The 25,963-nt window shown below is 37.1% G+C and overlaps 1 protein-coding gene across 2 annotated transcripts in view; it reads left to right on the top strand.

Moving 5' to 3' along the window:
• MCU (mitochondrial calcium uniporter) overlaps nt 1-25,963 on the top strand; it is a 617,067-nt gene that overhangs the window by 236,093 nt on the left and 355,011 nt on the right. The window lies entirely within an intron of this gene.

The following is a 25,963-nucleotide window of genomic DNA, read 5'->3' on the forward strand; positions in this document are numbered from 1 at the left end:
GCGGGAACCTGATACAAATAGTCCGCCCATGTATGAATTTGTTTCAAGAGTTACACTCAAGAAAAGGCATTGCTTTATTCTCATTGTCTGCAGTCCTATGTGATTATTCTGGGCAAGGAAAGCCTTCGATCATTATAAAATAACAACTTTGGTATTTATTATATATTTTTCCATGAGAGATTCCGTAATTGGGAAGGTTATATCGTTAACTCTAGTCTAGAGTGGCTTCGGATGATGAGACAAAAAGAAAAAATGAACGGATGTCTCAAAGTTAAGCATACTTGAGTTTTACCAGACCACTGAGCTGATTAACAGCTCTCCTAGGGCTGGCCCGAAGGATTATACTTATTTAACGTGGCTAAGAACCAGTTGGTTACTTAGCAACGGGACCTACAGCTTATTGTGGAATCCGAACCACATTATAGCGAGAAATGAATTTCTATCACCAGAAATAAATTCCTCTAAATCTTCATCAGCCGGCCGAAGAGTCGAACTCGGGCCTAACGAGTGCAAGGCCACAACTCTACCGACTCGCCCAAGGAAGAGCTCACGAACAGATGTCTCGATAAATATATAAAACGCTTGTGTATGATTGATGCAGATTGCTGAAGTACATCATTATTTTGATTATTAAGAGACACAGAGAGAATTTCGTTGATCAGTTTAGTTTATGTTTTATAAATGTCCAAACGCCGCGTTTTAGGGTCACCAACCGAAATAAACAACTTAGCCATTTACTCCAAAGCCATAGGTGATTGCTGATGCATCTCCTTTGAAACGGGAATTTGCCTTTTTACTCGAAGCAATGTAAAGTTCTCCAGTCCACTATGCTATACTTTATTCATTGGAATTATGGTGCTCTCTATGTATCAGCTGGATTACCTGGCGTCCCGTATTTAGTTGGCGTTTGCAGTGTTGACCTAGTTAATAAAAATTCTCAAGTTTTGGGCTGTGACTTAGGGTTCCATGATCTTGGGTTTTATGCTCACGTGCTTGTGGATACACTGAAGTAACCTTCTCTATATTCAATTATTCATCTGTTAATTTATTTAGTTAACTTAACCTTATATATTAAATATCGGCATTTATGGAAATGATTAGTAATTACACATATCAGACTCTTCTTATGCGTTTATTTCTTAATTGTTATGGAGTGGCTGCTTACCAGATTTTCCAGAATCTAGTTAGGAAATCCGTGTAGGTACTTTGTTGCTTACTTGGATTTTCGGTATCTAGTGCATGTGCTGCTTTCCCGGATTCTGGTGTATTTGGCATAGCCAACCATAGGCTGCATGCCTTGATTTTTGGATATAGAGTATCTGTGGTACATACAGGGATTCCGGCTATTAGAACATAGCTTACTGTGGGCTAGGTGCCCGGATTTTAAATAGGAACCTCCATCGTACTTTTTGAATGAAGTTGCACTGGCAGTGTGCTGTTCCTTAGAAATATATTTGCTATAACAAGAATGCGTTAATGTTCAGGTTTCTAGATTGCATCAATCACTAAAAATATAAGAGACCACCCCCTCCCTTTTTTTTTTTTTAGAAAACAATAACCTGCTGCTTTATTTGACTTTCCATGTACTGACGTCTATTTATTCAAATGGTTGATACGACAAACAACACTATAATAGCTTTGCCTAATATTTTGCAATTTTATGTAGAAATAAAATGGATAAATATAAGTAAAGTAAAGGTAAAGTACCAAAACAAACTGAATTATGCATGATGACAAATGTAACAATCCCATATGCAATATAATATAAAAATAATAGGTCATTACATTCATTTAGATCAGTCTCTTGATGTTTTGCATAATTCAGTGGTTGGGAGGAGGGCAAGAGAGTGATGACAAATGATTGAAAGTTAATGGAACAGGGGTGCTGATGAGTCATCAGTGTAGATGTTTTAAGAAGTGGATGTTATGGAAGTTTTCAGGAAAGGGGTTTCATCTTTGACTCAGCAGTTGCGAAATAAATGACCACTTTCTTTTGTTTTTATTTTTTCTGTGCCACCCTCTGTTTTAGGAAACAGCATATCATTGTGAAAAAATTATAACAAATCTAGCTGACTACAGATTTGCATATTGCGAGGTAGATTGAATTTCCGTTTCTCAGGAAATAATAATGAATGACAACAAGAGTATTCAATGAATGCTCACTATACAATAACAGTTTTCGAAAATGAATGAGCGTTTGTATGGCTTATATACAGTTAAATGAAACACTCAGCTTACATATTCAAATCTAAGACATGTCATACTAAAATAGACCCCACTAGTCTTGTTTACAACTTTCTTAGTATTTTGGCACCAGCAAAAATGTTATTCTGTAGGGTTGGGTGCGAAGCTGGTTGAGAATATGCCTGCAAACATTGTATTATTATTGCTCCATCAGTATGTAATTCTTTTCGCTATAAGTAAGTGCCCTTGGTATCTTTGCCATCTGTTGGATCAAAAGAATAGTGTTTGGAAGGGCCCAGCTTATGATAAGATGAGTATCATGATGGGAACAGCTTATTCAAGTTCGATCGATTGCTTGGTTTCATGTCAAGCTGGTGTCACGCTTACACAGGCATGGTCATAGACGTCTAATATATATGTATTTGTATGTATATATATATATATATATATATATATATATATATATATATATATATATATATATATATATATATATATATATACATACATACATACATACATACATACATACATACATACATACATACATACATACATACATACATACATACATACATGCACATTAACACTTGATTCGTTTATCACACATCACCACAGTGACAGAAATTACAATATATTTGCTACAGAGACAGTACTTACAAACATGTAAAACCATTTGAGACTACGAATCAACACCTGACAAGTGTCAAAGGGGAGGGGCGGCAAAACTCAGTTTTAGTGGCCCCCACCCCCACTGTGTTTACAAATTTGATAATCGTTTTTCCTTACATAACTACTGCCTTCCTTGAAGTTTAAACATTTTACAAATTTATTTTGAAATTAAAGGATCAAATTAATTCATGTCTTGACTGATATTCATGCTATGGCCATAACTTTCTTGTATAAAGCTAGAGTCAATGAAATTGCTTCCCAGTCCATTATTAGAATAACCTGTCTTTTTTTTTTTTTGCCCATGCCCAGTTGATTGTAGGATTGTTCTCACTAACATGTACAAAAATCCCACTGTTCACCTGTTCATTTTACACATTTTCTTATGCTGGTCCATCCTCTTTTCCAGTGCTTTACCAGTTTTATCAATATATAAGTTGTCACAAGACTTCCATGCAGTTTTATATACACACCCTTTATTACTGTCGGGAGACTTCTTTATAAGTACATGTTTGTTTTATTGTTCTTAACCGCTTCAGTGATTCCAAAATTCTTAAGAAGATGGGGGATATCTTTCACGTTATTATTATATGATAGTACAAGCACATATTTTGTAATATAAGAGTTCTTTTTTTGGTTTTGTTACAGTCTTTTTAGCCGCTTCTAATGCATTGTTTAATAAAGTCAGGCAAGAAACTGAAATATCCTGATTCTGTATTAGACAATGCATTAGAAGAGGCAAAAAAACACTATATCAAAACAAAAAGCAAAAAAATTTGCTTGTACTGCCATATAATAATATGAAAGATATCACCTGTCTTAAGAATTTTGGAGGTAATGTAGCACTTAAGAGCCAGAAATACCCTTGCTGCGGCACAGAGCATATGAGACCCGCCGACCTACAGGAAATCATCACTTCAGTGACGTCATATTTTACTTTTCAAAATTAGGTCTTAAGTCCACATGTTGTTATAAAACTGTTTATGTCAGTTTGCAATTTAGTTCTGGAGACGCCGCCGAAAGACGAGGAAACGGTCTGTCGAAGTAAATGGAACTAAATAATATCTCTTTATTACTGATAAGCTTACCTGAAGATAAGTAGTATAGACAGATTCTAAGTTTAAATAAAAAAGATAGTCTCTGCAAATAATGCCATTGACTTCAATAGAAATTGCATAAGGTAAGAAATATGCTCAAGCAGCATATATATGTATAATATATAATATATATATATATATATATATATATATATATATATATATATATATATATATATATATATATATATATATGATTATTATCACTTTTGTATGTGATTCATTTATCACACATTACCACAGGTGAAAAATAAGAAACGGGGTGTAGGTCCTGACCGGTTTCGACTTTGTTTTCAAGCCATTGACGAAGGACTTTATTTTCAATGGCTTGAAAATAAAGTCGAAACCGGTCAGGACCTACACCCCGTTTCTTATTTTTCACTTGTGGTAATGTGTGATATATATATATATATATATATATATATATATATATATATATATATATATATATATATATATATGTATGTGTGTGTGTGTGTGTGTGTGTGTGTGTGTGTGTGTGTGTGTGCTTGCTTGCTTGGCTGTGCACGAAAAACATAAATAAGCGGGACGCTTTGCATGAATGAATGGAATAACCCTGGATGAAGAAAGGAGCAATGAGGTTGACTCTTTCTAAATATTTATGAATAATAATGATATCCAAGGCAGGGTCTGTTGAGTAGGAATTTAGTAAAAGAATAACGAAACCAAATCAAACAGTGATCTGCTAAATAAGATTGCCATGGTATTACAATGAAACTAACATCTAAAACACACTGTTGGTATGAGAATAAAGCTTTAGGACAAATATCATGAGCCTAATGGCAGGATGGTGTTAAGAATAATACCATAAGGGAAATTACGGAAGGTTCAAATGTAGATGAGGCAATGAGGAAAGATGGAGATGCAGACAGTAAAAACAAAGATTAAAAACTGTAATCTGAAGAATGAAAATCCACATATCCAAAAGTGGAAGTTAGCAAAGATCATTTGAGATAGATCTGGGTGATTTTCCAGGAAGCTTTACAAGACTGACTTGTTTAGCCCCAGCGAGAGTCCTGAAGGCCTTTAGCAAACCCTCCTGCAGCTGGAAGGGAGGACTCAATCTGATGACAATTGAATATTCAACACACGGTTGTACAGCGTGATGTTTGCTGCTTCAGCAACCTCAGCCGCTCTTAGTTATAATTTTGGTAAAAGACCTCTGTATGTCTGACAAGGTCGTCGAAAGGGGCTTTTTGTAATGTATTTTACATCCATAAAATGCTAATGTATGGCAGCATGTTTGCATTGGGCTTTTATAGTCGGTGTCCGCTGATCTGTCATCGGAATATTGTCATCATTAACATATTGTCATGGTAACACTGCAGATGATATCTATCGGTTGCTAATTGGCTTACCCCATTGTATTCGAATGTAAGCAAATAGACTTTGAATTTCTAGCAAAGCTCTTATTCATAGTAAGACATGGGATTAAACAAAATATTCAAAAATAACTTTAATAAAACATATGTCCTTTAATAATACAAATGTCCTTCTTAGGTACTACAAATAAACCTGAGCGACACTGGCATGTAAATTAAGTATCAATAACGAAATACCGGTAACGTAGACGAACAACCTTGCACATAAAGAGGCGGCCCACGGGAAATGATCTAACTTGATATTCAGATTCAGAGCTTCATCTGAAACTCAACTGCTATCTCTCTTATCCCAGTGTGGCAATCTATACTTATCTAATGTAAAATTTCTTGTTTATATATATATATATATATATATATATATATATATATAATATATAATATATATATATATATATATAATTATATATATATATATAATATAATATATATATATATATATATATATATATAATATATATATATATATATATATATATATATATATATATATATATATATATATATATATATATATATATATATATATATATATATATATAATGTATATATATAAAGTATTACAAAGTTTCAGCCACGAATGAAAGTGAAACAATGGAGATGCTGAGTTCTTTCATCTTATTACCAAGACATGGTCACAGCACTAAAGATATACAGAGACAAGGACTTATATACATGGTGGGTAAAAGTCCTAAGTAGTTGGGAGGTCACAAAACGGTCAACAGATTAACATCGAAATCTACCTATGGTAATCCTCTTTATTCTACTTTTCAAATCTTTTTGGAACATATTTTATTACAGGGTCAAAAGAAAATAATCCTTGGCTTACATTAATATTTTTCCTCCCAGGTCAACTGAAAAATAACAGAATCCAACAAGTTCCTGAAAATAGTTTCATTACTTCGTAATATATTACATTGCTTTGTGTCCAATTTATTCTGTGGGACTTTTCATTTAGATGCAAAAATAGAGCATTATTAGTCTGAATTGTTCTTACTGAATATTTTGTTGTTGTAATCTGGTATTTAATTCTTTACCGGTCTGACCTAAGTAAAATAAATCACAATCCATACAAGGAAATTTGCATACAATATTGGTATCTTTCCGGGGGCTATTTTTTATAAGCATGTTTTTTATATTATATGTAAATATAATATATATATGTATTTTTTTTGTTTTGTTTTGTTCGTAACCTCATTAATGGTTCTGTACAATGTGCAGCTTGTAATTGCCAAAATGGGTAAAGGAATTCTTCCTTCAAGAGGATATATGGAATAATATTTCACATGGAAACAAAACATAACGAAATTTATTTTTACTCAATCTTGTACTAGTTGGATAAGTGTCTTGCTAGCTGTAAATATGCTTTCTCTGTCAACATGTTCTATATTTTCAGTGCATTAATGCAGGACTTAAATGCAATGGTGCCTTCAGTTTTGAAACCAACATCATTAATCCTATATATGCCACATAATATAGAGCAAAAATGGTCTTGCTTAGTAGTAGGTAGGTCTGTAGGTTATTGATTGTGTCAAGTCTCGTCTTTTAAACATGTTACTGTGCAAGTATTCAGGACGACTTAACCAAACTGTAGAAAACCACTTCTTTTACTCTATTCGCAATGAAAAAATAGTTTTATTTTTTACGTGCAACAAATCTTGGCTTAATGCAGGTTTTCATCGAACCATATCCCTCGTAGATTTTGTAATAGCAATAAACTATAGTTTGGTAGCTTAGGCTATGCCCTCACGCCACTCAGCTGGTAAGATGTTATATCACTTAAACCTTATTTTAATGACAAATTAATCTCGAGTGAATGATAATAATGTGTGTGGTAAAAGTTATCGAATCATCATGTTAAGGCAAAAATAACCTCTAAATCTGGTACCAACAAGGCAGCTGTTTTCATTGGTTTTGCCGTTTCTTGAATTACAGTATTCCTCGAAATTAGTGAAAATTACTTTCTTATGGTCGTCCTCCTTTAACATTTCTCGCTAGGTATCGTTCCAAAGCCTTAGAATAGAAAGAAATGACTTTGCTAGCCATTTCTCTCGTTGGTTAATTAATAAGACGCTTTCTAATATTTGAAATATATACAGAAACAATGCAAAATTCTTTACTTCAGCCACAACAGACCTCAGAACAATAGTATTTCGAAATACACCGCACATTAGCGATTATCTTAGTTGTAAAGATAACATAGCCGTATAATAATTAAACGAGAGAGGATAAGAAAAGTTGGCCGTGTTTTTCCTCTACATTCTACTGTACATACACTACAGTATGGATATGCTGGACCGGGACTTTGAGCATGGCCGGCCGAGGTCACACACTTGGCAGGATATCGCCACTCCATGTTATTTGTCCTTTAGCAGAAATTTTATCGCTAAAATGACGTCAGTGAGTGTTGTCTCCGAACGTAGTCTGCATTAAGGTAGACGACTCATCTTCTGTTTTGTCTGGTTTTTCACCCTAATATTTTTGCATAAAAATGAGTTAGGTATGCGCTGTTGTCTTCCTTCATTTGATTGTAAAACATGAATAAGCCACCTTCAACTTCTATATTAAAATACGTATACCTTGCTTCACCTCGGAAAACATGAAAACGTGGTCTGGTTGTTGAAAAGTACATGTGCAATTACTTTGGGAGTGGATTTGATACAGTTCGCAAGGATCTGCTACTCTTGTATGGTGAAATAACACTTTTTGTTTCTTTATCGCATTTTCCCCTGCTTCTGAAGCGTTATTTGTGATATTATATCCTTAGAAGAACAATGAATCAAATTACAAATAAATATTTTGCCGAAATTATCTAATGAAAATTTTTTAAAATTTTCCGCCACAAGTTGTATCATAGGATAAAGTTTTTTTCATGTATTTTTTTACGCTTATTGGTTCTCGGGTACAGCTGTCATTGCATTGGAACTAGTCATGACCTACTAATCAAACGACATCTTGGCTGTTATAAGGGCTATTTGCAGTTCTATAGTTGATTGCTATGAGATATATATTTCCACCAACCCAATATGCCTCTTAGAAGCCTTTTATGATGCAAACTATACAAACCTGTAGATACACCCACACATTCTCATATGATATCTTTTACCTGTTTAAAATACAAAAATTTTGTCTGTGAGAAACTATCTGGAGTGACGCATCATATTGCCCACTGTCACCTGTGAAAGGTGCCATAGCCGTGTAAAGCATGGGATGGTCCTGAATAGCAATATGTTTTCAAATGGTGAAATCTTCCGAGATCCCATTGAACTCTTGCGAGTTTGCTCAATTTGACTGTGATCTGGTTCTCGCACTGTACCTGAAACACTCTTGCTGAGTCTACAGTACGTATGAATGTGCTCGACATTCCTGAAGTCGAAGGTGAGTTAGCATTTTGAAGTCGATAATGAGCAAGCCCATTTCTCATATCGTTCATACATTTCACGTACTCTTCGTGATTTTCTTTTGTCAAGAGCTAATGTTTCAAATAACACAAGGCAATTTTTCATAAATTTGGTTGATACGCGTCATCATTCATTGGGATTTTAGACAAAATATTTGGCTCTTGGTTATTTAAGTCGTGGTTTCGGTAGCAATTTCCTCCATCCCAGCTATTATTATCTTTGTGAAAGAAATATTATTCTCTCTCTCTCTCTCTCTCTCTCTCTCTCTCTCTCTCTCTCTCTCTCTCTCTCTCGCGCCACAAGTTATATTTTTTGCCAGTGTTCGTAAGTGTTACCTTACCGTTATAATCCACGAAAGGGGTTATTGCACTGTAGGCTTACTAAATGGTGTTTTCAGCGTCCCCTCAGCCTTATGTGCATCCACTTTTTAGTCTTTGACTTACCTCCATTCCTGTTTCCTTTTTTCAGTCTTGCTGGCCAGCACCTTAGTACAGCTGTTGGGGTTTCTCCCAGTTCCACCTCTTCCTCCCTGTATTCTCTCTCTCTCTCTCTCTCTCTCTCTCTCTCTCTCTCTCTCTCTTTTGCTGCCCAACCACTCCAACTCCCTCTGTTCACTGTCTTAAGCGCCGAATCCCTTCAGTGCCTAGCTTGACCGGGTAAATTTCATAAATCTGTTCATATCAAATCAAATTAAAATATCGTGGTAATATTTCAGGCGTTAAAAGCAGTAACTCTGCACAGACGGATTAAATGGGATACATGGCAAACAGACGCGTTCCATGTATTCTCATCAGACTTTGAATGCTCTTGGAACAATGTAGGAGGCGTATATAGAAATGATTAAAACCCTTAACAAACTGCTAAGAAACGGAATAATTGGCCAAGCATAGGTAACTTCTAAACTATGAGTTGAAATTGTAATATTTCTATTCTGTTCCATTTCTTAAGGGCGAGCTGCGACGGAGAGCCCTAATTGCCTTTCTGCCCCATGTAAGAATGAAATTACAGTACAGTGTTATTATTATTATTATTATTATTATTATTATTATTATTATTATTATTATTATGGTGATGCTTCGGTAATTATTAACCTTTGTAATATCACCAGCAGTAGTAGCAATCGTTATCATAGTTATTGCTTGTAAATTCGTTCGAACATTTGTAGTCACGATACCGCGCGGTAATCGGCTTATGCCCCGACTTTGGCTGCCTTAATTCTGAAGCTGACTCTGATAAAGGTATCTAAACAAATTCTGGACTTCATTTATGCATCATCCAAAGTTTTACATCCTTTACTCTGAAACCCACTACTCCTTCCCCCGTTTATTTTATGATCAAACTTGACAGAAGTCGAATGGATGGTTGGTGAGGGTGAGGAAATTTTAATTTTATAAAAAAGGTCAGGTCAGTTCGATAATCCTTATTTTTCTCTTACTAGGTGTTTTCTTTGTAGACAGTTTTGATAATGTTTGCAGATCGACAGTGTGTCCCAGCTGCGTAAATAAAATAGTGTCGTGTCATTTTCCAGGCCCATCCTCTAATTTTTGGAAAACCTAAATTTAAACACGGTCACATCCCACATAGCGAAAGACACAGGGGAAGAGTCAAATGCTTGTCGATAAAGAATCTTGAATTACCTCGTCACTGAATGAAAAAGAAAAGAACTAAGCAAAATGTGTGTGTTACATGTCGAGACGGGAGTCCTTATATAAAACACGGAAATATGGACCATATTGCCTTTCCCGTTGTGCAAATAGCTCGGGTGCTTTCTGTCTTGGGTTTTACGTTTTGTTTGTCAAGTGCACACACAACAGTTTCACAATGAAAAACCCTTCTCCATGTTTATCCGTACATTATGTACCTCTCTCTCTCTCTCTCTCTCTCTCTCTCTCTCTCTCTCTCTCTCTCTCTCTCTCTCTCTGAAACACACAAACACAGACTTCTGTGATAATATTTTACTTATTTTAAAAAAATGTTGTTATAGTGCAGCTTAATAGCATGAAGCTTAACATTCAAGTAAGATGTTTCTCATTCTTGTTTGAGGTTTGGTGAGGAAGCTGGTTTTTGCCAGAATATTAGTCCACAGTCAGCTTTTACTAAATTAGTCCCGTTGTAATTTTCGGGATGTAATGAGGCACGATACACGTACACATCGTTACCGGGGTCTAAGCGATGTCAGGCAGGGCAGCCGATCGAGGCTACGGCCTACCCCAACGCCAAATCAAAGTCCTTCGTAAAGAAGGCATCTTGCTTACCCCATATAGATAATGGGAAAAAAGCACGTTAAAACGAAGAAGAAGAAGAAGGTGGTAAAATGTTTAAACACATGAATATGCAGAGTGAATTTTTTTTAATTCTTTGTCGAAATTACAGTATTTACTGTCGACGTCGAAGACCATAGTCGGTGCGACGCAATTTACCTAATTAATCCAGTAGGCAGTTTGGGGTGGGGTGGCAAGAGGTTTGAACCTGCTGAATGGTACAGCAGTGGTTACTATCTTTTAGAACTTGCGCTGTTCCTGGTGAACTCTTCCTCAGAATCCGAAAAATTGGTAATGTCTTTGTTTTCACAAGTAGAAAATGAGGCAAACTACCAAAACTTTCCCTTGCGTGTAAAAAAATAATTATAATGGTGGAAAAGAATGTCAAGTTGAGTAAGTAGGTATATTTTACAAACTATCACGACTTGTCGTAATGTTTGGAAATGAGCTGCTTATATCATGCATACAGTTTCATTATTTTTGAAAGTTACAAGTGGCATACATTACCTCTCGTGTACTTCCAATAGTGGAATTAAATTCACTAGCTTTATGTTCTTGCTGAAACATTTGCGGCACATGAGGAAAACTAAAAAAAAAATGGAATCGATATTTCCAACAATTGAGAAAATGAATGAAATAGATGATACTCTCTTCTCCAATGAAGACAAGAGCATACTGTTGGTCTTTCTAACGAAAGATGAGATGAAAGCTATATAATACTCAAAGTAAAGGCACAACAGAGCGTAGAGGTACACGAAGTACCATTTTGCAAATGTTGTAATTCATGCATTAGTGAATATACAAAGTAATTCATTGTGAAGTATTAATAGCCATGTCTAAGCCACCAAGAGTGACTGTTCTCAGATTTAAACAATAAGCAACACTACATGACTCGACGGTGAATGGTAAACACTATTTGAAATACACAAACAATAAATGTGAGTATGAATGACCGAATCGCTCCGTTTATCATTTGTGCCTTGGTATGCAGGATAGTAACGCAGTCTAACATGCCCTTTCTGGCCCAACCTTGAGAGACTTCGGTCCTGGACATTATTTTCAGACATTTCTTCCCCCTGAGGTGGGTAGCGCCATCAGTGCACCTCACGCGCGGTGCACTATAGGCGTTACTTAAGGTTCTTTGCAGCGTCCCTTCGGCCCCTAGCTGCAACCCCTTTCATTCTTTTCACTGCACCTCCTTTCATATTCTTTCTTCCATCCTACTTTCCACCCTCTTTTAACGTTTTTTTCATATTGCAACTGCGAGGTTTTCCTCCTATTACACCTTTGTGATCTTTTAGTCTCAATTTTCCTTTCAGCGCTGAATGACCTCATAGGTCCTAGTGCTTGGGTTTCGACCTAAATTGTATATTCTATTCTATTCTGTTCGGACATTTCTTTGGCATTGGTAGAGTAGTACAAAAGATATCTGATATACAATATTTTCTTGAAGTTTCGAGTGTCATCAATTGTGTTAGGTATCCAACAGTCCTGGCCTTGATATGTAGATTCAAATAATATTCTGAACTTGTCTGTTCAGGACTCCACATGTGTTACTCTTTGGTAAAAACGTATCCCAAGGAGCTTTGTCAAATAATTGCAGTGGAAGATATTAAGGGGTTCTGAACTGGTGTACATAAGTGGACCAAACTTCAATACATAAGGTAATCAGTATAACTCACAGGCACGGTTTGTACTGACCCATGGTTTTTGTATGAGAATTTGTTGAGCCAAACTTCCATCCTTAGTAATTTGGATGGAAATTTCTCCAACTAGATTTAACGTCTGAGGAGTTTATAGACCCAAATAAAAAAAAATCAAGATTTTTAGGAAAAATTCCTTTTACAGATCCGTTTCTTGCTGAATAGCCATTGCGAACTAATGGTAAAACCTGAGGTTTTGTATGCCACTGATAATTGGTTAAGCAACATTGTAACAATAAGAAGTCATATACATCTGTGGCAGCATCATCAAACAGCAAGTTTGTAACTTTAAAATTGAATTTTTAAGCTTAAAAAGGGATAGTAATCTGTACTCACTAGATTCGAGCCTTTAGTGTAACAAAAACTTGCTAAAGTGGCATACTGGCTTCACATCACTTTTCACAGCAAATAGATCTGATTCTTCTCTATCATGTGGTACTTTGGCGTTCATTTTTTGAAAGTTTGTGGACTGCTAGGTTTTTCCAAAATCTGAAAAACCTGCACTGCCTACCTTGTCAAAAGCTTTCACAGTGTTTATAAACCTAATGTAATACAAGAAATATTTCATTAATGTTCCTAAATGAAAAATCGTGTGTATAGTAGGATGGTCAGGTAGAAGACAACTTTGAGTAATAACACAAATTTTACCTGATACTGTATGTTCAACAAGGAAATGCCTTTCTATTAGTTGCAATCATTTTCGTAACCTTTGTTCACGTAGAATTGTACAGATTTTGAGTCTTAGGCCAGATTAACAGCTTCCTATCTTGAGCAGTTTCTTCATTAGACTTCGAAAGTCATTCTCCACTTAAAACCTTAAAAACTTCAGCAGACAATCCATCAGCTTCATAGGATCTGTTATTATACAATCCCTTGATTGCCATCTCAAGTTCATTTAAATTACACATGATATCTAATTCAGCCATATTGCAAAGCATAGTGCTGAGTCCAACTTTGGGACAAGAAGCTATTTCTTCACACTAGCTTCTGTGTGATATAACCATACTTTCCATTAATGTGACCATCTTCGGCATCAATTTGAATGTAGGCCGAGGGATTATTCCACAAATAATTTGTACAGTTGCTGGCAGTCCTCATGAAGCTGTATGTGCATGCGAACCGAAGGGATGCATAGAGTTAAAAGCCCTATGCTTGTAATATTCCGTAGAGGGTGGTGTCCTCAGTGCACCTCATGTAGTGCGCTGTAGGCATTACGAAAGGTCTTTGTTGCTTGGACCCTGTAGCTCAAGATCTATAGACCTTGGTAGGCATCCACTCTTAGCCTTTTACTCCACTTCAACTCCCGCTTCCTTCCTTCCGTCCTGCTGTCCAACCACTCTAGCTCCTTCTTTTCACTGTCTTAATGTCTAAATGGCGGAAAGTGCCTCATTGCTTGGCTTTATGGACAGATTTTCTTAAATAGATCAAGGTGTGCTTGTAACTGGTTTGTACCAGATCAGTTTAGTCGGGGAGGTTCTTTCGATAGGAATAGTTGGAGAATATGCATCAAGGCAACCAATCCCTGTAGCATAGCATAGGGATAGCGGGGGGCTGTTGTTTAGGTAGCAGTAGTTTGTCATATAGGAAATTACAGAAACGTGGTGTTGACAATGTTTTCATTGTTACTAAACATATGCATTAAATGCTTTCCGAGGTTTGAAGTTGATACTGACTGAAACATGTTAATTGAAATGAACCTTTGCACCTCATCCCTTTAGAGTCCTCACACACCCACGATTGGGAACCACTGTTGTAGAGAGTATTGTCTTGGTAATATAAGACTTAGAAATTGTTATGGCACTGGTTTTCGGTATTTATTTGTAATGAATGGTTTTTGAGTTTGACAGGAATGAACAGGTCAGAAGCAGAAATGCAATTTTTTGCATGGCCCTGATTGTAAAAGAATATCGGAAGAAGAAACTTTCCATTTACCCTAAAGATGCAACGTATATTCTTGTATCTGTTCTGGCGGAAACCTTCATTATAGACAAAACTTTCATTGAAGGCTAAGTCCCCGATTAATCGTTGGACCCTTTTTCGGATCCTCAGAGTCCAGGACTCGAGGTCGAAGTCGATATCTTGTTAAGGCGAGCGTAACCTAATTTTCCCCTGAATGTGTGTGTGTGTGTGTGTGTGTGTGTGTGAGTGAGAGAGAGAGAGAGAGAGAGAGAGAGAGAGAGAGAGCTCTTTGTGTGTGTAATATTTTCATACTGTATTGTATGTTGATTTTTCAATATGCATATATGTAGATCAGGTTGGACGATACATTGTAGCTTGCACACACATGTACGTCTATATATATATATATATATATATATATATATATATATATATATATATATATATATATATATATATATATATATATATATATATATTGTGACGAAGTGTCCAGTGTCTGTTCTTCAAATCAAACCTGATATCTAAGTGCTTGTTCCGGAGTCTAGTGCACCATTTATATATGGTGACCCCATTTATATATGGAGTGTCCAGTGTCTGTTCTTTAAATCAAACCTGGTATCTAAGTGCTCGATATTTGATTACCAAACTTACCATTTATTCAACAATTATAGTTACCTCACAAAAGCCAGACACCTGAACCTCATCACACATACAAGACCACTGATTTCTCTAAAGGCAACAGTGATCCCTTATAAACTTATCAATCATGAAAGAAAGCAGATTAAGTTCGTTAAACAGGTGTGAGGTAAAATCTAAGGGCATCACTCCATTAACATTATAAAAGTTCAAATATTTCCATTTATTTCATTTCCTGGTTCGAGCTCACTTCAATTACTTGAAGGAAAACATCTCACTTACCACTCTATCTCTAATTCAAATCAAAATTACTGGTGGGTCAATGAATGAAACTTTGATATAATATTTTAAATACAAAAATTTATTTCTAAATTCAAAGATTATACATGACATTAACAGTCTCAGGGAAATTTATTATTTGAAAACAAAACTCAATTGGATTACATCTGAATTAATCATCAGTCAAAATTAAATCAGAAATTAATTTATTAATTAATCAAAATTATTCAAGAACGATTTAAATTGTTAAATAACAAAACTTGATTGAAAGAAAATATACTGTAAGTAAATTAATTCTCAAGTGTTAGACAAAATAAAGCAAATAAATCAATCATATAAAAATATGGATATAAAAGACACAGAAATATACTCTGCAAAGATTAAATATCAAAAATGTAAAGCAAAAATTAAGGCAATAGCAAATACATCACATATATGCATAAAAAAAAATTCTTCAAAAGATAAAGCATAAAACATATAACACAAAAAATATTAAAAAAGTGAAAAGGTATCTTTACATATAACCACTCTAAATATTTTTCTTAGTGCACTAGAAACCCACAATTCTGTTTACAATACCTTGGTACCAAATTGCTTCGTGTTTTTAACCAGGCGCCGTTACACACACACACACTAATAAAATACACTGTTCAGATAACTCAGACACATTTACTAAGGAATTAAACAGTTAAAGGATATGAGTGACCATCGTCTATCTAAATATCAATTACGTTAAAACAGGACATTTGTAAAATCCCAAGAGCCAGAGAGAGAGAGAGAGAGAGAGAGAGAGAGAGAGAGAGAGAGAGAGAGAGAGAGAGCGGAGCGGAAAAATACAGCTCCTTTTCACAACGCTTTTTGGTCTCTGAGTGTCGACTCCTCTGTATGGGCATCTATCTACGTGGTAGGTCTTTCCACAGTGTTTTGATCGCGTCCCAATGGAATGCATTACTTCAGCAGTTTTGAAATTGACTAAACAAATTACGTCCCTATACAACGAACAACGGTTCTCTCTCTCTTAGCGCCACTCACATCCTCTCTAACTATACAGCGTCTCAAGACATACAGCGTTTAATCACTGTAACTTTACGCTAACTCTTTTACGGTCTACGCGTATCTGAAACAAAATCATACAGTACACAACAAGGAGATTACTGTATTATGAAACCACAGCATAAGAATATATATATATATATATATATATATATATATATATATATATATATATATATGTATGTATATATAAATTTTATATATATATATATAATATATATATTATATATATATATATATATATATATATTATATATATATATATATATAAATTTTATATAAATATAAATATAAATATATAAATATATATATATATATAGATATATATATATATATATATATATATATATATATGTGTATATATATACATACACATACATGTGTGTAAAAGTACAATACAATAAATCGTACAACCCGATCTACATCTGTGCATATTGAAAAATCATCATACAATACATTATGAAAGTATTACACACACACACACACAAAGAGCTCTCTCTCTCTCTCTCTCTCTCTCTCTCTCTCTCTCTCTCTCACTCACACACACACACACACACACACACACACACACACACACACACACACACACACACACACACACATTCAGGGGGAAAATTAGGTTACGCTCGCCTTAACAAGATATCGACTTCGACTTCGAGTCCTGGACTCTGAGGATCCGAAAAAGGGTCCAACGATTAATCGGGAACTTAGCCTTCAATGAAAGTTTTGTCTATAATGAAGGTTTCCGCCAGATCAGATACAAGAATATACGTTTCATCTCTAGGGTAAATGGAAAGTTTCTTCTTCCGATATTCTTTTACAATCAGGTCCATGCTAAAAATTGCATTTCTGCTTCTGACCTGTTCATTCCTGTCAAACTCAAAAACCCGGCGCAATTTGCGCTGCCTTTATCATATGAAGACAAAAAATGTATTCCTCACAAATAAATATTGAAATCCAGTACCATAATAGTGTCTAAGTCTTTTATTACCAAGACAATACTCTACAACAGTGGTTCCCAATCGTGGGATACAAATTCCTGTCCCATCAGTGGAACTGTTTCCACTTCGGCAGTGCTGTTTATTTAAATGAACAGGATATTGACATCCTGGAAAGGGCAACAGAGGTGCATGAGGCGAATAGTATAGTATATAAGAGGGGGTTGAAGGTTCGACGCACTGCTGGTGAGCATTCTGTGTTTGTGTACTAAGAGGCTGTGCTCTAGTGGAAGTTTTCTGCGTAGTTAGCCCCTCCAAGATTTAACGGTCAGTTTTCATAGGGGAAGGTCTGTTGTGTTGTTTTATCCCTGGAACTACCTCCTGTTAAGGGAGCATCTTGAGTTCGAGAAAAAGAGCATATGTACTTTCAGCACATCTACTTGTTAGGTTTCGATGCTTTTTTTGTTGTCGCCATTTCAGTATAAATCCATTAATCAGTGTTTTGATGTTCTTAGGAAAATTTCCGTATTACCACTCATTCTTTTTAGCGAGGGGATAATTTCGGCCCTCTCTCCACAAAGATACAAATGCACACGCACAGAAAGGATTAAGGGCTGGGAGTGAGTGGCCCAAACCCGAGAGGCCATTAATTGGCGGATTTTAGGATTTTAGGATTAGTTGACGCAGCCTTTTTTCTGCGTTCTATTTTGATGCTCTTTTCTCCCAGATTTAATGGGATTGTTCTACGTGCAGTGGGAATTATTTTTTTTCATATGTTATCTTGATTTTATTTCTATTGTTTTTACACACTTGACCCAAAAAGTAACGTTCTTTATTCTTTATTATTCTGTTCCGATGCCACTTGCTTTCTTTTTAGCTTCAGTTAATATTTATACATAAAAAAACAGAGATTTCAATGTATATGGAGCGGATTTACGTGAATATATATTGCCTACGAATGTTGATACGTGTGTATTCATCGTAATTTATAGGTGTTTCACAAATGCAGCATGTGTCTGTGCGTCGTTACGCTCGTTTCTTTGGGCATAATGTCGTATATCTTTGGAAAGCTGTAAAAGCAAATCATAATTATATGGAGTAGAGTACTCAGATTTATGGTCGAGATGTTGATCAGCTTTTGACAAAGCGTGCCGATAGAAAAGTGTTGTCTCCGACCACGTGGTTCAGGTGATGATGTTGATGCACAAGCACGTGGTCGAAAGGGTGATATGTGATTGTCTGCCGACCGTGCAGGTCAAACCAAGGCGTGGCAGGTGGTTTTATAAATAAAGACGTTTGGATTTGTTATGTGTCAGTTATACAGGAAACTAATAGTGAAAACATGACTGTTCCATACCCATACTTAGATGGGTACCATTCAGGGTGCTGATTTGGCACTGAGGCACAGACAAAAGAATGATTAAAAAAGAGGACTCATTATTTTTTTTGACAGCGAGACGTGTGAACGCAATGTGTTTCGGAGCTGACATGGTAGTAGGTCGCTAGAGAGTGGAAAACCATGTGATGTACAAATTGCATCATGAAAAATAATGGTTCAGAAAATGGCAGTTAACAAATATAAAAATAAAATACAAAAGCATTGGGACAAAAAAAGAAGGTAATCATACAGTGACAAAGTTGGAAATGGTTTTGGATAGACATTGATACTTTAAATAGCACAAATAGCAGTGACCAAAGATACATAATTAGTTTTAATAGGAAGGTGTATTTTTATCAGTAGAAATGATTGATGTATGTACTTTACATGCAATGCTCTATAAATGTATACAATTATCACTTGAACGGTTTAATACGTGTACATTTTCACTGATTGGTTATTGGCCACGCTGATCATCTTGCGCCTCAGTGTTGTTACATTATTGAATAGATATTGATGCATACACTTTTCACTGAATAGTTTTACAGAAAGGGAATGTGTTTGCTGCAAAATGAATCGGATACTAGTGCATCTTTTATTGCTTGGCTGTTAACCACACTGTTCAGTTATGTTGTAGGTTTGTTTTAGCCTGCAGTTGGATTTACTGCCCATGCCTGGAGAGGATGATTGGGTATGTGTTCGTCTCCCAGCTAGCCCTGTTTAATGAAGCCTATCCACAGATAATCAATCCCCGTTGCCATGTTCGATGACTGGATACGGGCCTCCATATGGCGGGGTTAGGAGAGGTGTGCTGTCATCGTTTCTGACCAATACGGAGTGGCAGATGCCCAGCTGATTCGAAATGATTAGTTCTTTGGAGTCTTTATATGTTTTAAAGTATGTACAGAATCTCCCAATGACTTTCAGGGTACTTTTCAATTCTTTCTCACAGATATTATATAAGCCACAAATATCGTCTGATATGGAATTCATGATACCTTGAGAATAAATTCCACACAAGGGGAGTTATAATGTGCTGGTTGGGATTCGAACTGTAGCCTGGTTAAGAAACAACAATAACCTTTGACTTTGACCACCTGGCTATCAAGAGATGGCTGACAGAAACACAGCTTAATATACATATATACATTCATATATATATATATATATATATATATATATATATATACATATATATATATATATATATATATATATATATATATATATATATATATATATATATATATATATATACATTCATATATTATATATATATATATATATATATATATATATATGTAATATATATATATATATACATACATATATATATATTATATATATAGATAGATAGATAGATAGATACACCTGGAGGTTAGGCTTAGACCCTGGGGCTTGTACCATTCTTGAATCTACACTGCTAGATCGTTCACCTCCGGGAGACGATGTTCCCTTGCATGTTGATGTAGGCAGCACCTGTGTTTTGTCACCCATGGCTAATGCCACCTTTGCTAGTTTCTCCCAGAAGCATTGGGGTGCCAGCCAGACTGCTCGCATCTCCGACAGGTTGATATGATTTTCCCCTCTCAGGGGTTCGCCACGTCTAGGTAACGCACTCAAATCGGATGTACACCTGACCCAACAGTCGGGATCCAGTGAGTGGCACTCCCTGCTGGTGGTTTGCAGGGTCTCTCCATCACTGCAGGTCATTTCTGACCATGGCCATCATCTCAAGAAGCTGTGATTGGGGTTTCTGCGGCTTCTCCCAGTTTGTCTTCAACTACTACTGGAGGGATTTGATGTGTGCTCTCCCCGAGGTGACAAACTTTTCCAGGTAGACTAAGTGCCTTTTCGTGACCTTCCACTGTTTTATGGTTACTGGGGCAAGTTGAGGAATGGTTTCAATACTCTTATCTCGTTTCATGGATACGCTCTCCCTACCGTGATGCCGATCCTCATCCCCAGGTACTTACTTGATGGTCTGCTTATGGGAGAGATCTGACTCCCAAGAAATTGTGAATTTCATATCGAAGGCAACTGTTGTTTCATATATCTCATATTATATATATATATATATATATATATATATATATATATATATATATATATATATATATATATATATATATATATATATACACACACATAAAAGTGAATGTTTGCATGTTTGTGTGTGGGTTTGTATGTTTGTTCATCTGTTTGTGTGCTATAAAAATACGCACCGCTTGACCGATCTAGACAAAATTTGGCATGTGTTCATCATTTGACCCAACATAGATAATGGGGCAGGTTTCAAACCCTTACCCCTTTCCCTTTCCCCATCCCCCATCACCCTTCCCCCTTCCCTTTGTAACTTATGTGGTAACTGCTTGACCGATCTAGACAAAACTTTGGTGTATGGCCATCATTTGACCCGACTTAGATAGTAGGTTACTGTACGTTGCAAACCCATACCCCCTTTCCCTTCCCCATTCCTTATGCCCCTTCCGTTAGGAACTTGTGGTAAACGCTTGACTGATCTAGACAAAATTTGACACGTGGCCATAATTTGACCCAACTTAGATAATAGGGTAGGTTTCAAACCTGTACGCCCTTCCCCCATCCCCCTTCTCCTTCCCCCTTCCCCTTCCATTATCCCCATCCCTTCCCCTCTCCCTTCCCCCTTCCCCTATCCCCTTCCCCTTCCCTAACCCCCATCCCCTCCCCACTTCCCTACTTCCCTTTATAGCTTGTGGTAACTGCTTGACCGATAGAGACAAAATTTGGCATGTGGCCATCATTTGACTCAACTTAAATAATAGTTTAAGTTTCAAACCCGTACCATGCTTCCATTTCCCCATCCCCTTCCCCCTTCCCTTTGTAACTTATGTGGTAGCCGTTTGACGGATCTAGACAAAATTTGACATGTGTCCATCATTTGACCCAACTTAGATAATAGGGTAGGTTTCAAACCCATACCCCTTTCCCCTTCCCCATCCCTCTTTCCCCTTCCCTTTGTAACTTCTTTGTAACTTATCTAGACAAAATATGGCAGATCATTTGACAAAAGATAATGGCACGTTTATATATTTGACCCAACTAAGATAATATATATATATATATATATATATAATTATATATATATACATATATATATATATATATATATATATATATATATATATATATATATATATATATAATTATATATATATACATATATATATATACATATATATATACATGTGTGTATATATATATGTATATATATATATATATATATATATATATATATATATATATATATATATATATATAATATATATAATATATTTGTGAAAATCACATCTCTCCTGCAAGCAGACCATCAAGTACCTGGGGATGAGGATTGGCACCATATAAATATATATATATATATATATATATATATATATATATATATATATATATATATATATATATATATATATATCCTCCATCAAACGAGAGGAGCGCCAACATGATGAGAGTATCGGAACCATTCCTTAACTTATCCCAGCAACCAATAAAACAGTGGGAGGCCATGTCAGGACACCTTGTCTACCTGGAAAAGTTTCTCACCTTTGGGAGTGCACACATCAAATCCTTGCAGTGGTAGTTGAAGATGAACTGGGAGAAGCCACAGGAACCCCCATCTCAGCCAGTCAATACAACAGCCATGGTCAGAATGGTCAGAAAGGACCTGTGGTGATGGAGGGACCCTGCAAACCACCAGCACGGATTGCAACTCAGACAACCACCACTGGAGTTGCTAGTATTCTCAGACTCATCTCAGGTGGGGTGGGGTGTACAGCTGAGTGGACAGAGAATCTCTGGGATGTGGGGACTTCCTGAGAGGGAAGAGCATATCTCCCTGGCACTCTAACACTTCTAGGAGAAACTAGCCAAGAATATGGCAGTCTCCATGCGTGACAGCACCATGGTGGCTGCCTACATAAACAAGTAAGGAGAAACCATCTCCCTGCAGTTGAACGACCTGGCAGTGGAGATTCAAGAATGGTCAGAGCCACAGGGTCTATGCCCAACTGCCAGGTACATTCCAAGCAAGAAAAATATTGCCAATCAACTCAGCAGAACAGACCAGTTGGTAGGAACTGAGTGGTCCTTACATCAAAGAGTGGCCAATTCTTTGTTGGAACTGTGGCTGGGACTGATGACTGACCTATTCACCACACTTAGGAACTCCAAGCTCCCATGTACTGCTCCCCAGGCCCTGACCAGCTGCCAGCTCTGCAAGATACGTTTCAACACCCATGGAACAACATGGATGTATACACATTCCCTAAGTTCAGTCGACTAAAGAAGGTCACTAACAGGTTCTTCATCTTCTAGGGACTCGGAATGACATTGGTGGTCCCCCCCCCCCCGGCCACAGGTGGAGTGGTACACAATTCTACTCCACCTCTTAGTAGATATCCCAAGACAGTTCCCTGAAGCCCCTGAACTTCTTGTGCAGGAGCACAATGGCAAGTACTATCAAGCAGAAGGCTCCCTCCAGCTTCATGGTTGGAGACTGTGCAGCACCTCATGTGAAAGAGAGGCTTTTGAGAGAGGGCTGCTAGAGTAATTGCCAACACACTATGACCTTTGTCTGCTGGAGTGTTCCAGGGAAAGTGGACAGTCTTCTGTAATTGGTACCGTGAGAGGGACTACAATCCGTTTAAGACCACTCTGAGGGATGTAGCAGACTTCTTACTGTATCTGCAGGAGGGGAAGACCCCTTCCCATCACAAAAGTAAAAGGCTTGGCCCATGTCTTCAGACCAAAGGAGATTGGCCTGTTGAGTGCGTGGGAATTGTCAACCATCATCAGTCACTACAAGAAGAGATGCCCCAAAGGAACTAAGGTCTCCTGAGTTGGATGTGACCAAGGTCCTTTTCTTCCCAAGGGAGTCTCTGTTCGAACCTCTCAAGAAAACGTTGGATAGGAATCTGACTTTGAAGATCATATTCCTTCTCTCCCTTTCATTGGCCAAGAGATTGGGAGAACTACATGCCCTGTCATACATCATGCATGTGGTGGGGTGGTCCTCCATCTCACCGGAATTCGTCCCGGACTTCGTGGTCAAGACCCAGAACCCTGCAGTGCCAGACCTGAAATTCAAACGTTTCTCCATCCCGTTGCTGAAAGACTTTGTAGGCGATGACAAGGACAAGATGTTTCTATGCCCAGCCACAGCCTTGAGGCAGTACCTGAGGTGTACAACTCCTCACAGACCTGGCTGTAGGCAACTTTCCGTAAGTACTGGCCATTAGAAGAGGGAAATCTCCAAGAATGCTGTCTCCATCTGGCTGAGGGAAGTTACAGTCAGGGCGTGCACTGCCATGGAAAACGAACTTCTGCTTCAAGGGTTAAAGCCCATAATATATGGGGTATAGTCCCTTGTGCGGCACACAAGAAGAACCATTTCATTCACCAGGTCCCAAATTCTGGAGTGTGGAAGAGGCAGTCAGCCTTCATGTCCTTCTACCTGTGGGATTTGGCCCACAAGTCCTTGGACACCTTCACCCTGGGCCAGCAGGTGGTATTAAAGGCAGTGAACCCCCAGGCCCAGCAGGTGGTATTAAAGGCAGTGAACCCCCAAGAGTAGGTTCCACTGACAAGATTGTCTGTCACCCCCCCCCCCCCCAAGAAGGCATGGTAAGTACAGGTGGGGCATTGACAATCTAGAGTACGCCCACCAGCCGCTTAAGCTGCATTTGTGAAAGTGTGGGTTCGTATTCCCTTTGGAAGAAATAGTTCCTTGCTGGGTGAGCGGGTTCCATTCTCAGCTACCACTCCATTGGTCACGAGTTCAAATCTCCGACCGGCCAGTGAAGAACAAGAGGAATTTGTTTCTGATGATAGAAATTCATTTCTCGTCATAATGTGGTTCGGATTCCACAATAAGCTGTAGGTCCTGTTGCTAGGTAACCAATTGGTTCATAGCCACGCAAAAATAAATCTAATCCTTCAGGCCAGCCCTAGGAGAACTGTTAATCAGCTCAGTGGTCTGATTAAACTAAGATATACTTAACTTTTTTGGAAGAAATACCAAATTCAAAGTAGTTTGCATTTTTCTGAGGGTACTAACCTGCACTTTTATAGGGTAATTTTTACCCTCTTCCACTGCCCCTAATGTTTCTGATCTCTACCAGACATTGAGTTGAACAGTACTGCAGATGGGCTGAATAAAAAGGGTCTGGGCTAACCCAGCTCAGGTCATGGGCCATCTGTGACCTGAGGCATTTGTTGTTAAGTCAGCAGACAGCTGCCGCACTGAGTACTCCATCTAGGAAAGCGTAGGTTCATATCCTATGAAAAATACAAATTACTTTGAATTTGGTATATCACAGGCATGTGATATATGCTTATTGTAAATGGCAATTAAAAGAGAGATTTATGCTTCTTGTGGTCTAGTGTAGCCTTGACCCCAGAGCATAGTGTTCACTTATCCTACTCATTGTACAGCAAACGATATCCAATTCTGCTAGAAAGCTTCTCATAGCATTTAGCGCTCAGTATCACAGCACAGTACTCTGCTGCTGCCATTAAGCATCTTATTTTATGAAAGCCAATAGGGATGCCTTTATTGCATCACGTTTATAAGTAATATTTGCATATTGTAACTGACAATTAACCGAGTGATTTCTGCTTTTTGCTTTTTTATGATTCCTTAGTAGCCTTGAACCTACAGTTTAAGTTACCTCAGACTCAATGTACAATGAAAATTATCCAGTCATCCAGCTAGAAAACTTTTTTTCTCCTAGTATTTAGCATTTAATTTAATTGCATTTTGCTCTAAAGTAAAGGCGATGAAGGCAAATATAAGAAATGTACAGGCATCTCATTGCTTAATATACCAGGGAAGTCAAATTTTAGGATTTTGATTGAGAATGTACCGTTAAACAAGTGGCAAAAGGGTTGTTAGAAGAACATTGTGGTTTTAAACAAGGCAAGAATCAAGTGTTGATTAGTCAGTTTTGTAAGAAGTTTGAAAGAGAAAAACCTGGCCAAGAAAAGGCTTGTCATAGATTTATTGGAGAGGCAATGTGGAGGATG

This window comes from Macrobrachium rosenbergii, chromosome 6 (assembly GCF_040412425.1).
Source record: "Macrobrachium rosenbergii isolate ZJJX-2024 chromosome 6, ASM4041242v1, whole genome shotgun sequence".
Taxonomy (NCBI): Eukaryota; Metazoa; Arthropoda; class Malacostraca; order Decapoda; family Palaemonidae; genus Macrobrachium; species Macrobrachium rosenbergii.